Genomic DNA, 18779 nt, shown 5'->3' on the forward strand with positions numbered 1-18779 from the left:
GTTAGTTTTGCCCAATACATAATAGGACTCTCATAATGCATATGCACAAGAGGGTTGAATTAAGGTTGCACTGCTTCCTAAATTTTGCGAGCTTGACTTTGCAACTTTAATGATGGTTTAACATAGGACTTTTGGTGTGTAATATCAGTAGATAATATATATGCAAAGAAAATATCATCAGTGCCAAAAACTAACTCTTCTATTTCACTCCTAGCAGAAAATTAGACTTTCCCATCTATCAGTAGGAAGATGATGCCAAACTTCTATCTACAATTATTGATCTAGTGTACAAATATGAATGATGTTTTCTGTTTGTTTCTTATGTTGACAAAAGGAGGAAGCAGGCAGACACTGATAACTCTTCTTGGGAATGATTTTATATTTTAAATTACATTATTGACTGCATCACTGGTAAATACATAGAATATTAGAGTTAGAAGGGACTTAAGGAGGTCATCTAGTCCAACCCCCTGCTCAAGCCAGGACTAATCCCCAGACAGATTTTTGCCCCAGATCCCTAAATGGCCCCCTCAAAGATTGAACTCACAACCTTGAGTTTTGTAGGCTAATTGGAGATATACCAATCTCCTAGAACTGGAAGGGACCTTGAAAGGTCATTGAGTCTAGCTCCCTGACTAGGAACAAGTGCTGATTTTTGCCCTAGATCCCTAAGTGGCCCCCCTCAAGGATTGAACTCACAACTCTGGGTTTAGCAGGCCAATGCTCAAACCACTAAGCTATCCCTCCCCCCATATTAAACAGGAATACATTTTAAAATGAAACCAATGCCTAACAAAACACATTTGCAGTATAGGGTATGGGGTTTTTTGTTGTAGGGAGGGCAAAATGCTTTAATTTACTGAAAATGTTTAATGGTTGGTTCACTTATAGAAATTAGAAATAGAAAACACCTATTCGATCATCTAGACCTTCCCCCAGTTATTGTCCATAGCTGCTGAAACCTGTTCCTTCAAATATAATTTTCCCAGCCTCTCTGCCCTATGTAAAGCAATATACCGTACAGCAGAACAAAGCATGAAATTAAAGTCCTTGTATAACTGCAATCATCTTACCTTTTAGAAACACAGGCAGGTATCTGCTGCTGTTGTGTAGGGTATGCAAAAGACAATGCATGTAGAGTAAGCGCCTGCTGTATTATAAAAACAGCTTCAATTAGATTTTAATTACAATAGGCGCTGAAGCAGAGCACCATAGAAAAGGAGCACTATAGATGTCTGAATATATTTGCTTCCCTTCCATTCTTTATAGGTGCTGATATTATTAAAAAAAGTAACATATTTTCACCAGCATCACTGGGATTTTAGTTCTAAAGGGAAATCACTCCAAAGTAGGCTAGCCTATGTAATTCATTGTGTATACTGTACGTAATCTGCTACTTAGTTACATAATCCAAAAAAGCTCCCAACCTATAGATTTCCCCCACCACCCCTTTTTTCCCCCTCTTTGCTAATTTCCTGTGCTCCAAAATCAAAACAGGCTTGAACCCAGCTATAGCTAGATGGCTGAACATCAGTGTGTCTTGTGACATAATCAAGATAGATAGTTAATGTAGGTCCACCTGTATCAGGACCTGTGTTCTATCACCTTTTGTCACGGTTGATACCTTACTTGGTTAGTAGTCTCATAGAAATCAAAGCTGACTTAGCCTCTGATCCTGAAAGAGGATACATGTGGGGGGAGGGGTCTCTCTGTGCAGGACTGGGTCTTTTAGCTCAGGTGCACAAGAATAAAATCACCTCAAGGTGTGAAGCATAGCATTCTGCAGGCTTCTAACTACATAGTTCCATGCTATGGAATCTAGATATGCCATTGCCAAATATTTGCAAACGTGCAGAGCTTCAGTCGTTCTCCAGGACTTTGTCTCTCTCTCATAAATCTTTTTTCACCCATTAGTTTTCTTCCCAGAAACTTAGGCAATGCCCTACAAAAATCTATGTCAAAGTCACACAGTGTAGCAGTCAAAAGTCTGGAAATTTAAAAGTTAAGGGTCTTCAAGCATCCTTAAGTATAAAGCAGTTTCTTCTGTAACCTTTTATATGTATGTGTAGTATCTAATGTGTATAGCAGATGAACACTCATTTATAGGAAAAGCACACAGTAAAATGTAATGTATAGTACAGATTTAATAGTAAATGTGAAAATTTTCTGTAATATAATGAAAGATAATGGAAGTTTTACTGAAAATATATAACCCTGAGATAAGGGAATTTGTATAAAAAGTCTAGGACTCAGACACAGTGAACTATTTTGGGAAGAAAATAAGTATATAAAATGAAAAAATAAGATACAAGATGCTAGTCATGCATCTAAGGTTTTAAAAAATATTGTATGGTATTACAATGAGTTACTTGAGAAATAGTAAGTGATCATGTAATTAAAGGCGGCACATAAAGGAATCATAGAAGTGTAGGACTGGAAGGGACCTCAAGAAGTCATCTAGTCCAGTCCCCTGCACTCATGGCCGGACTAAGTATTATCTAGACCATCCCTGACAGGTGTTTGTCCAACCTGCTCTTAAAAATCTCCAATGATGGAGATTCCACAACCTCCTTAGGCAATTTATTCCAGTGCTTAACCACTCTGACAGTTAAGAAGCTTTTCCTGATGTCCAACCTAAACCAGCCTTGCTGCAATTTAAGCCCATTGCCTCATGTCCTATCTTCAGAGGTTAAAAAGAACAATTTTTCTCCTTTCTCCTTGTAACAACCTTTTATGTACTTGAAAACTGTTATCATGCCCCCTCCCAGCCTTCTCTTTTCCAGACTAAACAAATCCATTTTTTCAATCTCAATGAACACTGACATAGGTGGCTTGAGAGAACCTGCCACCAGCACAAGTTTCCTTCTGACCCCTATCAGTCAGAAGCTTAAGGCCTGAAGCATGACGATTTATATCCCTTCCCCAAACTCTAGATATTCTTATTAAGTATATAAATGGCTAATCCCATTATTTAAACCTTCTAAATTCAAGGGCTTGGTGTTACCTGGTGGCAATGAGTCTCACAGGATAATTGTGCATTGTGAAAAACAGTATTTATTTTAAGAAAATGTTTGTTAGGGTGAATACATGTTACAGCAACTGTCTCCTGAGAAACAGGGGTCACCAGTCCCTTGCCAGTACAATAAAGAACTGTTGTTAAATGGTTTTCATGCAATATCAATTGTTCTCCAGCATTTTTCTTTTAATGTTATCATTGGATCCTGAAGGAAGCACAAAGGTGAATAAATACAAAGGAATGGTAATGGGGCGGAAGCTGGAGAATAGCAAGTCAACAGCAAGGATCTTTCTCAATGAGCATTCCAAAGCCAAGCAAAATTTCAGTACCAGACTGAAAAAATCTTCCTGAGGCATTGCCTGCTAAAATTTCCAAGGGCATATATAACCAGCTGAAGCTGAGGTGAGCATTAATTATGCCATGAGTAATATTTCTTGAGAACGACTCTTCTAGTGCTTTGTTGCTCTCATTTAATAAATTAAACTAAATCACCATAAATCAGTTGTAAACTGAAGTAAGCCATTGATATATGCCAATTCTAAACCAATGTTGCATCCAAGCAGTGATTTGCATCGGTTTAATTTAATCAATTTCAAAACTGATTTCAGTCAAACTTTTCTATGTTCAAGCCCAAATGAGTTTGGAATGATTTTAAAACGTATCAGGATAACTCCATGCATCAAAGTTTAAAAAACAAAACAACCTGCAAGCAACAAAGTTCATACTTTGTAAAATTTAGGACGGGAGGTTTACAGCCTTCCAGTTTTTGTGCATCACTGCACCTGAGTAAATGCGTATAAATGCAATCAAAACATAGACCATCACTTTCAAAAGTGACTAGTTACTTTGGGAGTCTCGACTGCTGGTGCCCAACCTGAGACACCTTAAAGGGGACTTATTTTCAGAAATGTAGAGTATTTGCTCTCTGAAAATCAGGTTCCTTTAAGGTGTCTCAAGTGCAGTCAAAAATTGAGGCACCTAAAATCACTAGTAACTTTTGAAAATGATGGGCAAAGTTTATAATAACTGAGGAGTCAAAATTATCTTCATGTGAATATCTGAAAACCAGATGCAACCCGGTGGATACTTTAAAAAAAAATTTGCTAGCCAGTACTTGGAATCCATAGATGGAAAATCAATTGACTATAGTAACATTTAATCCACTCCAAACTGAGAATTAGATTTTTTTTAACTGCCCTTTTCATTGAGAATTATTTCCTATGTCTGCCAATATTTAACTACAGAATCCACAAAAAAAAACCCTTATCTATTCTTTGGTTGCTTCAAATATGGATGATTGGAGCTTCCTCTTTTATGACCTTCTTGATCGGGATAATTTTCATTAGGGTATTTGGAATGTGTCAACTCCTATCTCAAATAAATGTTACCAGAAACAGAATTTCATTCCACCATTGACAGGTTTCATTTGCTGTCGGTATCGTTCAGGATTTTTTTTTAAAGGTTTTAGTTCTAGATTTCCAGATTTCCTCTTTAATGGGGTTACTGGCCTAGTGGATTGTTGGAAGGAATAGATTTGATATATATTGACATCAAGTTGGGAGGGGTTATAAGCATGTTAGACAGGATTAGAATTCAAAACCACTGTGACAAATTAGAGGATTGGTTTTAAATCAACAAGATGAAATTCAGTAAAGACCCGTGCAAAGTACTTCATTTCGGGAGGAAAAATCAAATGCTAGATGGTAGTACAGTCCTGCCAAAAAGGACCTGTAGGTTATAGTAGATCACAAATCAAACGTGCATCAACAAGGTGATGCAGGTAGAAAAAAAGGCTAATATTCTGGAGTGTATTAACAAGAGTGTCATATGGGAAGTAATTGTCCCACTCTACTCGGTGCCGGCCAGGTCTCAGATGGAGTACAGTGTCCAGTTCTGGGTACCACATTTCAGAAAAGCTGTGGACAAATTGGTGTGAGCTCAAAGGAGAGCAAGAAAAATAATAATAAAAGGTTTAGAAAACCTGATCTATCAAGAAAAGTTAAAAAAAACAAACAGCTAGGCATGCTTAGGGGACCTGATAAGTCTTCCAGTGTGGTAAGGACTATTACAAAGAGGATGGTGATCAATTGTTCTCCATGTCCACTGAAATAAGGACAAGACATAATGGGCTTAATCCACAGCAAAGGAGAGTTAGATTAGATATTAGGAAAAACTTCCTAAACCTAAGGATAATTAAACTCTGGGACAGGCTTCCAGAGGAGGTTGTGGAATGCCCATCACTGGAGGTTTTGAAAAACAGGTTGGCTAAACACCAGGCAGGGATGGTCTAGGTTTACTTGGCCCTGCCTCAGCACAAGGAGCTGGATGTGATGACCTCTTGAGACCTCTTCCAGCACTATATTTCTATGATGTTCTAGGCTCCCTCATGTCCTGTAGAAGAGGGGCGTCAAATTTACACTGTGGCAAGGGTCAAATTACAATATAATAAAGCATGGGTCTCGAGTAGAATAAGGCCTTTGTTCAATTACTAAGACGCTGTTCCTGCAATGTAAATTTTTGGCATATCCCTCCCTCCACTTGAATGGAGTCTCATTGACTTTGGTGCACAGGCAGAGAGTCTGTACAAGTGGACTGCATTGCAGAATTGGACTTGCACATTTAATGAGAAGTTTTATTGCATTCTGTTTGAATCAATGGGGAAAAATATGCAGAGCCATTTAAGGGTCATTTCAGCACTTTGGCTATTTGCATGAGCAACTGCAATAAGTGTTTCCACAAACTTGGCATGCCAGTAGGTGCACATTTTACACATGCAATTGCCTGGCTACATTTTTTAGAAAATCTGGTGTTAAAGGTGTGACAGGTACAGCAATTTCCTGCAATATCCCTGGGAGACTTTATTGAATAAACTGTAAGTATCCTTGGGGTCCACTGTATTAAATTAATAATTTGTGTATTATTGTGGGCCAGGATTATATGTAACCTCTCAAGGGGGAAGATGTGACAGATGAGAGATCTGGGTTCAAAGGACTATACTGAACAATTTGGCAGACAAGACAGGACTTTTGGAAGAAATTGTGTTAAGTGGTTTTCCTGGTGAATACCTAGAGGGAGATAAATGCAAATGCCCTACCTCTGGTTATGCAAAACTCCAGCCTTTTGAAGCTACGCCCTGAGCAGTGGGCCATTTCCTGCTCATCACCTGGTACATGAGGCCAGGATCAAAGGCCCAAAATGTATAAAGAGAGGCTGAACTATTCGTGGTTGTATTGGTTCTGAATCTGAGATGGGCTGAACTTGTAAACACAGAGAAAACCCAGTTGTGGGTTTTGAAGGTCTGACATTGGAGGTGGCCTCTGGTAAGCTTTTTAACATGCATGCAGGTTCTGTTATTGTTTTTATATATTTTCTCCATAATGCTTTCACTTTAAGATAAATGTGCTTACTTAGAAAGAGCTCTGTGGTCATTTGTAACTATGGGCAATACACCTTTGGAGAGAAAGCAAAATGCTAACACTGGCCTTTTAGGCAGTTTGGCTTGAATCTCCCAGTCTAGGCAGGGAACTGTGCAACCTGAAAAACTCCCAGGGAGGAGGGTCTCTGCCCAAGAGAGGTGACGGCTGAGGAGCCGAGAACCTAGATGGAGTGCTCTCAAGGGACCACGGAGGTGGGAATACAGGTGTAGTTACCTGCTATCGCAGTTTAGGGCATCTGCATTAGTCTTCAGAATTAACATGAATGAGGCTGTCTGATCCTCAGATTCAGGGAAACTTCCTTATTCAGGAAAGCACTTAAGCCTCTGCTTAAGTTCCATTGAAGTCAATGTTCTTAAGCTTAAGCGCTTGCTCTATTTCTTAATAGAGAAGGATTAAGCATAGTCATACGAACTTTCATAAATGTGAAGTGTGGGGGGTCAAGTATCAGAGGGGTAGCCGTGTTAGTCTGGATCTGTAAAAGCAGCAAAGAGTCCTGTGGCACCTTATAGACTAACAGACGTTTTGGAGCATGAGCTTTCGTGGGTGAATACCCACTTCCTCAGATGCATGTAATGGAAATATCCATGGGCAGTTGTTTATATGTGTGCTAGCAAGCAAGCTAGAGATAATGAGGTCAGTTCAATCAGGGAGGATGAGGCCCTGTTCTAGCAGTTGAGGTGTGAAAACCAAGAGAGGAGAAACTGGTTCTGTAATTGGCAAGCCATTCACAGTCTTTGTTTAATCCTGAGCTGATGGTGTCAAATTTGCAGATGAACTGAAGCTCAGCAGTTTCTCTTTGAAGTCTGGTCCTGAAGTGGGGGGTGTTAGCCATGTTTTAGGTAAGCACAACATTCTATTTGGCGGGTTTCCTTTACAAATTATGAGGGCAAACAACTTTATAGTTAAAAACATAAAAACGTGTAGAAATTAAATAAATGATAGTGCCCTGCCTCTGCTCTGGGCCATTGAACTCCAATGCTGACAAATCAGCATATTTTGGGAACATAATTACTGTAGATCAGAGCAATGGTCTGGAAAGTCAGTATACTATCTTTGGCAATGGCCTGTACAAGGCAAGGTGCTTCAGAGGAAGGTACAAGAAATCCAATAATGGAAAATTATAGAATAACTTGTCCACACGGGAAGCTTCTCCAACTGTGAGCTAAAGAACTAGTTGTTCCAAGAAACAATTATTTAAGGTGCTGAGAAATTGTTTTGACCAGATTATGTGTGGGTAGTTGAAGTCACCTGTTATTACTGTTTTATTATATTTTGTTGCTTCTTTAAGCTCCCTCAATACTGTGCACTAAAAATTATTTTCCTGATCCAGCGACCAGTAGTATAGCCATGCTAGTATATTTATCTTCTTATGACTTGGTAGTCAAAAATACTCTTATGTATGATCTTAAGTCCTGCTCCCTTGGATGGAAAGATGTACTGTACATACATACAAAGGCTTTCCATTGTGATCTCTCTTGAAATGGTCTGTCATCACAAATATTATCTTCCTTGAGTAATTAAAAAAACTGCACTGAAATATCCTCATGTACATACTCAGACAGCCCTCAGGTTGCATGAACACACTGGGATTTTCATGCCTAAGACAAATGGGTGCAAAGTTTCACCCAGCTTTGACTATTTGGCCAATAATATTCTGGGCCTACATAAATATAACCGGCCTTCGAGTTTCCCCATTCTTTTAAGCTTTCAACTGGTGGTTGTACAACACCTAGCATCATGAGGCCCTGGTCTTGCTTCATGACAAGGCTCCTAAGAACTACAATAATACAAATAATAATGTAGTGATCTTTAGGAATTTTGTTGCTCGTACCTTGACACTGGTTTTCCAGAGGCAGATGTAAGAGTGTCTTTTCCAGCATTGCTTGTGCATGCTTAGTGGCATCAACAGCTGAGAAGATATCCAAGCAGCATTTTATGAAATGTGGAGATGAGCACTCACAAAAATACATTCATATAACCCGATAATGTAAAAGGCATTTCTTTTAATATAAGTAGGATTCAACTAATGGGAAAAATTTATTCTCTTGTTCTTGTCTGTACTTACATCAAGATTCTAATAGCTTTGTTGTAAATCTGGAATAGCTCCATTAACTCCAGACTTACACAGGACAGGTGTACCTGAGATACCAATCTGGCCCTTACCATGTAAACCTCATTGCTGAAATTATCCCTTTCATCTGTACAAAGAGTTTTCTCTCTAAATCTAAAGTAAAATGAAAACAATCACTCACCACTTTTTCTTCCAGTAACAAAGGCTCTTAATGCAATTCTTTTAATTTAAACCTGAAAAATTGGAACAGAAAATTATTTTCTCAGGGCCCTTTTCTGTAAGCATCAATTATGTCTAATCTCCATGAAGTTTAGTAACACAACTCTGGTGTGCATAACCCAAATGCTCTGAAATATATTCACATTAAGATGTAAGATCATACAAATGTTAATTCCAGAATCCTACAAATATTAATAGTTGTTTTACACTTAAGTTTTCACTATAAACAGCTATTTGATTAGCTTGCACGTATGTCAGTATCAGAATACATTTTGTAAAGGGACATTTCTCAACACTGAATAATTACATCTTGATTTTGGCTGTAAGATGGTTTCAAGTAGCTTTCTATTTCATACATTTTTTTTAAAATAAAATTTCCTATATGTCCCTTACTGTGTTTTACCTCCCTTCCCTTCCTAGAGGCACTCCACTGCTTTTATTTTCCCCATAACAGATTATGGTACATCTTCTCCTGTTCTCTTTTCAGTGTCTGTTGTGTTCTCTTTTTTTTTTCCTTCTTTCTCTCCCTTTACCTCCATATATCCTTTTTTCTATTTCCTTACACTATGTTCTCTGCTTCATCCCCTATATTTTCTTGCCTGTACCACTTTCCCTTCCCCCTCAAAATCTTTTTCTTCTACATCAATCCCTCTCCTACTCCAAAATGCACTTAATCAGCCACACTGCCCCCACCCCCAACTCTCACTCCCATTAGTTCCCTCATAAACAGGACTGGGAAAATTAACCAGACACAAGAGTCAAAGGATTAAACTAGGATAAGGGGCTCCACTACTCAGGGACAGCACCCAGGTGAAAATCCAAGGCCTTCCCAGCATCTGGAAAAGAGAAGTGATTGGATTTGAACCAGAGTGCTTCCCTGGACCCTGTCTAGGGGTCCCATCTTTTCTCATCTTTAGTAAAGTAGGCGTCTGATGAGTTTGAATTTTCTTCTTGAAGAAAAGTGTGTTTTCTCTCTCAGTCCCCAACTTTTCCAAGAGCCTTGTGGCTGGCACAAGGTCATAAGAACATAAGAACAGCCATACTGGGTCAGACCAAAGGTCCATCCAGCCCAATGTCCTGTCTTCCGACAGTGGCCAATCCCAGGTGTCCCAGAGGGAGTGAACCTAACAGGTAATGATCAAGTGATCTCTCTCCTGCCATCCATCTCCACCCTCTGACAACCAGAGGCTAGGGACACCATTCCTTACCCATCCTGGGGAAGAATAAGTCGGTCCCTCCCCCCAATTTGTTTTTGGGTGTTACTAACTCCAGTGTCTGACACCCTCCTGCTCAAAGCTTTCTTGGGCAGCAGCAGTGGGAAAGTGACATGATTCTTTACAGTGCCACAGCCGCTTTCTGCCGAATTCTGAACAGCAGCCGTGAAATTGAACAGAGTCCTGTTAAACTCACTGGGCTACTGCTTGGCAGAGCTACAGCAAGAAATGCCAGAGCCTTTGGAATTGTCTGCAGGCTTAGGGAGATGACACTGCACTGGTTTATACATGGCTCACGTTTAGAAAGATTTCTCAAACATACGGGCCGGGAACTTTTATTAATGAAAGCGCATATATTCTGAAGAAGCTGATGTCACTCTGCCGGGCAAGCTTTCCAGTCACCATGGACGACAGGGCAAGTGGATTCTTCAGACCCTGGTGCCATGTATTTTAGAGAGAAGCTGATTTGGGGAAAGGTTTGAAGTTTTAAAAACATTTTATTGGAACTATTTTTTCATATCAACCCAGCTGCAAAGCCTGGTTGCCTTGGCCGCATTAGATCAACTCTACAGAAAGAGAGAGCAAGAGAAATGAATAGTCAGTGGATTATAAAACCTCTGCAAACATATTATTTGTTCCTGTTCCTTCCTCTTGTTCTGTGGAAGTGACCCATCTGACATAGCATAAGCTTTCGGGGCTTGCCAGCTGGGGTATTCAATTTGAATGGCTTGACTGAAGGCCTCAAGTTTGAACAGGAGGTGTTGGGGAGAATAATGAAGATGGATTGGATTTTTTTGGATGGGGAGGAAGGAAAAGAAGGGATGGATTTTTTTTTTTGAGTGAGAAAAGAAGAATGTATTTGGGCAGGTGTGCTTAGAACCCACATACATTCTGGTCTTGCATCTGAGCAATTCCCATTGAGTTCCATGGGGGATGCATGAGCGTAAATGAGAGCAGGGGCTGGTTGGAAGGTATTTCTCACACTGGCTGTCTATTACTCCCCCTTATTCTGGCCCAAGCTACTCACCTTACCATCCTCCGTGCCTTCTTTCATGCCATCCCTTCTACCTGGAAATCCCCTTCTGACCTGGGCCACCAAGACTCCATCTATCTGCCTATTCAGTTCCCTCCTCAAAGCAGACGTATTCCATGAAGCTACTGAACCTTATACAGGCTGTTATAAACTGTCCTATAAAATACAACCGATGGCCCTAACAAGGCACATGCCAGACATAACCACTGAGCCATTTTGCCTCCCTTCCCCATCCTTCAAATGGACTATGAGCTTCTGAAGTGGGGGCCTTATCTTCTCTATACTAAGCTATAAAGTGCCAACCATAATTAAGCCTCTACATAAGAGACCTGAATAGAGGGGTCACTGCCAACATGGATAGAAAAATAGGACACAAAATTATCCTTGAAATACGCTGCAAATTACGGTCTTGCTCCCATTGAAGTCAATAGCAAAACTCTGATTTAATGGAATAGTTACAGCAGATATGTTTCTCCTTTTATCTTTGCTGGGGGAAAAGGGTGTTACCAAGCAGCTACTTAGTTTATGGGAAGACTAATTGAATTAATGATTGGAAGGATCACATTTAAGGTACTAAACATAAAAACAGTATTATTTTGTGCTTCTGGTTGAGAATATTAAGGCATACCATAAGGAACATCAAAGCCCTTAATACTTCTGCAAATGCAACTGCCAAGTGCTTAACCATCTGTGCAATATCTCCAAAGATTTTATTTAACAAACGGCCGCATTAAGAAGCAATCCATCTTACAGCTTCCATCTCTGGCCTTTCATCAAAGACTATTTTCACTTACAACCTTATTCTGCATTCCTAATGCAGACATCACTCACTGAAATGTTGCCTGCATAAAGGCTGAATGGTGGAGGCCTGAAAGGCTAATTTCCAGCAAACTTTTCACAGAGCCATCTGCAAAATGGGGTAGTTTCTTGACTTCCAACAAAGTCTATCGATCTTATTTCTGTCTTAATGGTGCTACACAACAGCAACTCCTATGGTCATGTACCAGGAAAAAAATAACACAAATGTGGTATGTAAACTCAAGTCAGCAGAGATAAATATTTAAAAAGAAAAGGGAAAACTGCAAGTGAATAACCAATCATTACTTTCAAGTAATTCTGTTTCAGTGCAAAAGCTGGGTTGACACACTGTGTAATACATAGTGTATTGTACAGCCACACTGGGCTTATGACATATTTCAAAGAATGGATTTAAAAAAAACCACTTTGAGTCTCTAATTTAATATAAAATAGGTAAATCTGCAAATATCTATCTCATAGCACTGGAAGACCCTGAAAGGTCATCAAGTCCAGCCCCCTGCCATCACTAGCGGGACTAAGGACTGATTTTGGCCCAGATCCCTAAGTGTCCCCCTTAAGGGCTGAACTTGCAACCCTGGGTTTAGTAAGCCAATGCGCAAAGCACTGAGCTATCCCTCCCAGGACTGGTGCTAGGGGTTTTAGCGCTCTAGGCACACGGCAATTTCGCCGCCTCGAGCCCTGGTCCCATGGCTCCGGTGGAGCTGCCACAGTGATGCCTGCGGAGGGTCCTCTGGTCCCGCGGCTCTGGTGGAGCTGCCACAGTGGTGCCTGTGGGAGGTCCACCGGAGCTGTGGGAGCAGCCGACCATCTGCAGGCACGACTGCAGCAGCTCCACCGGAGCCGCCTGCCCCCCCTTCCGGCAAAATGCCGCCCACCAATAATCCTGGCACCCTAGGTGATTGCCTAGGCCGCCTAAATGGAAGCTCCGGCACTGATCCCTCCCTGCAATTTAAAAATGGTTTGCTGTGTTGAAGCCTGGATTGGCATGATCAGAAATGCTGAATTTTGGAATGGAAGTATTGGAAAGGGGAGGCTTGGGGATGATAGGAAAAATCATTTGAAAATGCAATGGTGAGAGATATCATTGGATGTGGATGGAATAACTCCAACCACACTAGGAATGCTGCTGTGGCATGATTCAGGGGAAATCTCACTGGCCTCTCTATGCCAGTGAGCTCTGTGAGCTTGTCCATCCTGGGACAAGGAACTATGATGGAAAGCACATTAACTAACCTCGGGATCCTAAGGTTCACCGCCACCACCAAATATGTTTTTAAGCAGAACTGTCTTTATCTGCACTAAAGCAAAAGCTGGGTTTGCAATTGGATTTGCTGAAATGTGTCCACTGGTGATTGTGAACTTTGCTACCTCGTGAAGTTTTGTGGCACCAAAAGCTGTCTTGAAAAATAGTCCTGGATATTGCACAAAGAGTATTAGGCACTGCTTAGATTGTAATCCCCTGGGGGCAGGGTCTGTCTTTTTGTTCTGGTTGTACAACGCCTGGTACAAATAATTAACAATAATAATAATTAGGTTCAATGGGCCCTAACATCTGGTGGGACATGATATACGCTCCCCAATTCCCTGCAATACTATTCCCCTTCCCCTCCCCTCACCAAATGCCTCCCAAATGCCATAGAATCTTCCCTTGTGGGCACCCTATCACCTTCTGCTCCCAGAGGAAAGGAATAGCAGCAGAGTCACCCTCAGTAAAAATTTACCACACTGTCCTCTGCTGACCTATGTTAGTTAGAAAGCGTTTGTATGTATTGTGCTACAATGCATTTTCCCAGGGCACACATTCCCGATATTTATTAAACAGTGTTGCCAGCTCTCCTGATTTCATCTCAAGTCTCATGATATTAGGGGAGCTTTTTCCCTTAAGGTCCCAGATGCTGGAATCAAGAAATTGCATGTGAATCTCAGCGTTCATTCAGCCCAACCCCCAGTAAGTGTCAAGTCCTCATAGCTGTGGAGAAAAGCTTGAAACAAAGGTAAATGGAAAAGCACCCCACGTTTATTTTATTGTTTTTAAACAGATTAGGATTTTTGTGTTTTGAATTATGATTTTGCAACACTTGAGCTTGGCAATATTGCTCTTGTCTCCTCTCACCAAATACGGGTTGACCCAGATTAGGGCTCCTGAACAGAAGAAAACTGACATTGCAATCTATCATGTGTAAAGTACAATAACCAGAAGGAAAAAGTCACTGATAGGTGGCCAGTACCTTGGCATAGTCCCTGTGCCCATACATAACGATTAAACAGTTACAGCTTTTACAGCGGTGAAATATCTTTGGAAGGTTTGAGTTAGATCTATTCCGAAAACGTTTTTTTTTCTTCTGCTTAAAAAATAGTAGGATTTTTCTTTTTTTGCACCCAAATTTCTCAAAGTGGCTGTTTAAAAGAAAAATCAAACTTTCCAGTTGGCTGGTCCTTACTGGAGTTTCAAGGCATGTTTAAATTGCGACGTCCTCTCCGATTAAAATAATTGGTTTGGAGGCAAGAACTTTCCCACGGTTTTAATCTGTGTAACTGCCTCCAGCACTATGGAGTTGTAGAAGAAATACGGAAGTTCAGAACTCTCAGCTGGCCTTCAGGATGGGCAACAGCATGAGCCTGGTTTTGTGGCTGTTGGGACTGGAAAGTTGGTTCTGACGTGTGCACACTTTTCTGCCCCGTGGGCTAATTGCATCCTTTGTTGCAACTCGGTTGCGATGGGTGGAGTTACGCCAATGAATTTGGCTCCCTTTCCTGAAATGACTTAGTTCACACCCCTTCCCCTCTGTCTTCAGCTGCCACTTAAATCAGGTGACTCAGCAGGTGCCTCCCCCACTCCCTATAGTGCCACGTGAAACCAAGCAGATGGTGTGCAACTCCATCTGCATCACTAGTGCAGACCTATCCCTGTATTACTCCCCACACAGACAGGTGCTTCCCTTCTCCTGTCCAGCAGAGGAGAGAACAAACCATGGTCTAGGGGGGAGATTATTGTGGTAACTGGGGGGTAATGGAGGAGAAGGGGGGAGTAGGACAGAGAAGAACACAGGAACTATTTTTTTTAATTAGTTAGGCTTTTAAACATGTACTTTATTGCTGATAATATTCTGGTTTGTTACAGCAATGCCTGCCCCATCCCCACTCAGGCAGGCAGGTAGAGTTTTTATATTTAAAAATGGAGTATTGTGCTCTGTGTGGGAATTGCAACCTCTTCTTACCTTCACAGAGAGAGAGACTACATGAGGGGGACTAGGTGGCTGCACCCAAAGGAAGATTTCTACAGCCGGGGCAGTAGAGAACCTTTGCTTTTCGTTTTCTGATTCTGGTATGAGTTTGCAACCATGGGGCTCCATCACGCCACTTAATCTCAGTCCCCCTCAATCCCACCCTGAGATCTCCAGCATGCCAGAGATGCACTTCTGCTGCTGCCCTCCAGAGGGGTACAGCATTCTCCCCACTGCCATGTCTCATGCTCCACGTGGTGCAGGACAGGAGTAATTTCTTTCCCGGCCTGATCACAGGGACTGGAGCTGGGCCCCCCTCCTAAACAAGCAAGAACTCCCTTTTATAGCCCTCGCCCCCTTGTGCACCTTGAGCAGCAGGGCACAAGCCTATCATTAAACTGGCTCTTCTGTGTGTAATTTATACCGGCCTGGGTCTGAATAAGTGCTGTACCATACAGTACAATACCCAATAAGTATTCAAGCAAATACTAAACTGCTAGTCCCTAACAAACTACAAAGGTATAACGCTATTCAGTGCCTGAAAGCTGAGCCTTGACAAATTCAGACTGGAAATAAGGTGTAAATTTTCATCAGTGAAGGTAATTAACCACTTGAACAATTAACCAATGGTCGTGGTGGATCCTCCATCATAGCCAATTTTAAAATCAAGATGGGATGATTTTCAATAAGATCTGCTCTCGAAATTATTTTGGGGAAGTTCTATGGCCTCTGTTACACGGCAGGGGGAGGGGAAGGGGCAAGCAGGGGAGTCAGATTAGATGATCACATTGGTCCCTTCTGGCTCTGGAATCTGTGAAAGTTTGGTTTGCTGTTTGACACTCAGATTTATCGCCAAAAGCTGGCTGCTTGGGGTTCTACCAACTGCTAGCTTATGCATTCATGGACTGTTGCCCTGTATCCTTGCCAGTACATGAATTAAAAACAAACACAGAAAAATGAGGTAATGCGATAAATAAGAGCACTTCCAGGGAGAAAAAATGCTTAAGCTGATGCTGTGGACTTCTTGTGACTTGTCTTGATAACAATTCACTTTCCAGCCAGTAACTGTCACGTGTAAAATCCTGCCGATGGATCAGTGGTGAATGACATTAATATAGTTGCGCTTCTCAGGCGCACAGGCGTCTGGCTTTGTGCTTGCTGCAGTTGTTTGTCGACCAGCGACACACTAAGCTTTGTTGCAGATTGTTAGGTTAAGGCAAATGGAAATGAACAAAAGACACGTGGCTGCCATATGAAACGCAACAGGCAAGATTCCCTGCTGTCTTGCACGTGTCAGCATTTACACCTGCACAAGAGAGGTGTAAAAGGCGACCGTGTTTGAAGGGTAGCATTATGCACCCACTTTTGCAAAGAGGCAAGGTGCAAAACAGCGGAGAATCAGGCCAGTGTCTGAACAATTGAAGTAGCAAGGCTCTTTAGATGGCTAATTGAGATACCATTTATATTCTTATTTAATATTATAGCGCCCAAAAGCCCTGAAGAGAACCAGGGTCCAATTTTGTTTGGCATGATATGAGTGCATGTAAAGAGACAGCCCTTACCCAAAGAGCTCTGGTCCAGATCCTCAAAGATATAACAGGGCCTAATTCCCATTGATTCCTATGGGATTTAAGCACCTAAATACTTTTGCAGATCTGGGCTTTTAGTAAAGCCAATGACATCAGCAGAACAATCCTTGGTGAATGTTTGATGGGGAAGAGTTTGAGCGCTAGAAAGGGAAGGAGGTGCAGCTAACAAGGTAGGTGATGCTGGTTTATTTTATTGGGTAAGAGTTTACTAGAAAAATTAAATAATAGACAATGAGGTAGAACATTGTTACTGTAAACCAATACAGTAATACAATGGACTGAGGCATAGGTGATGATGGATCTTGAATAAACCCCAGAGAGACAGAAAGAAATAGTATATCTAATAAGTAAATTAAAAACGAATTCAAAGAAACTTGGATTGCATCCTTTCCACAGCCTTTTTTGGCTGTGTTATCTTTTTAGACTAGAAAATCCTTGGGATACCATTGTCTCACGTCTGTAAAGTAGCTAGCATTCTCAGGGGACAGCAGTATAGCCTACTGATTAGAGCACTAGACTGGGACTCAGAAGATGGAAGTTCTAGTCTCAGCTCTGCGGCTGGTCTGCTAGATTACCTTAGGAAAGTCTGTGCCTCAGTTTCCCCATCTGTAAATGGCCGGTAATGACACTGACCTTGTTTGTAAAATCCTTTGAGGTCTACTAATCGAGAGAGGGGTATGATTAAAAATACTAATTAAAACAAAAAAGTTTCTAATCAGTGACCCAGCTTTATTACAAGAGATATATACGTGTTCCACTATGATGTGGCTGCATATGTAATATTCCTTTATATGGGTTTCTGGTTCTATTTTTAATTTCATTTATTTCCCTTTATTATTTGATTTCATACTGTTGTAAACTTTCTTGTTAAAAATTTTCAATTGAGTTAGAAATAGTTACTTTTAGGGTCCATATATGAGGAACTCCAATGCATTCAGAGAGCCAAGATTCTGCTACACATTAAATCTGATTTGTGTATTCATCACACCCCTGTTCAGAACTAATGAATCCAGATATTCAGCAAATTAAGGAAGAGTACAAGTGAATTTAGGTGCTGTGAAAAGCAACGAGCAGCTTTTGTCATCAGAACTACATAGGAAACTTCATTGATAACTGACATGAAATTTTAAAAAGAGATATGGACAAAATGTGGCCAGTTCAACATACAGCTGAATGATTCATATAAATAGATATTTTTCCTAAAGAAAATATAATGGAGAAGCTAAAGTCATTAACTCTGGCAGGATCAGCAAGTCTTGGATGCACAAATAAATTCCTCTAGCCATATACACAAAACATCAGTCTCTTGACCATGCACATACTGGATCAATGCCATGCCTATTTGTATATTAATATGAATAATGAAGATGAGCCTAATAAATTTGTTACAAATGGCAAAAAATAAAAAAAAGACAATAGTCCATGCTAGTCTCCACTGCTTGTCATGTAACTGGCAAAGATTCACAATCACTTTCTTCTAACTCTAAACAAAAAGCTTTAATCTAATAGAATTAACAGTATTACCCCAAAAGTACCTTCTCTCCCTGGCTCTGTTCCATTGTACGGGAGATTTTCAAAGGTGCAAGTAGGTGCCCAACCCTCACTCACTCTGAATGAGAAGTCGGCACCTAAGTGGGATTGGTGTACCCCTCCTGTTTGGCTTCTTGCTATAGTATTAAACAAAGAATATACACACGCCCTCACTGTGGTCCCAGTTCAGAAAAGCATATGCATTACTTTAGCCCATTGAAGTTAATGGGACTTAAGCACATGCCTGAAATTAAGCCTACGTTTCTTGAATAGAGATACTTTCCTGAATTAGGGCCTTTATTAGTAAAGAATTCAGTGCTAATCACTGTGCTATTTACTGCTAGTAAAGAATGCAAAAATGATGGGCATGCTTTCAATAAGATTATCTGTTTGTGGACAGGGGAAAGAACAGCATCTCCTTTTCACTACATTCGAGTACCCTCCTGGCTCTGCTTAGGATGCTTACTTAGGTCATTTTATTCAAGACAGTTTCTGAGAGGTAATTTTATTTTATAATTACCTTAAAAAAAATCAGATATCAGCAGAACCTTTATTTACCGGGGAACTAACATTTAACAAGGCAACCTCAGCTTAAGTCTAAGTATTTTCTAGGACATTGTAAATTCC

This window comes from Gopherus flavomarginatus, chromosome 4 (genome assembly GCF_025201925.1).
Source record: "Gopherus flavomarginatus isolate rGopFla2 chromosome 4, rGopFla2.mat.asm, whole genome shotgun sequence".
NCBI lineage: Eukaryota > Metazoa > Chordata > Testudines > Testudinidae > Gopherus > Gopherus flavomarginatus.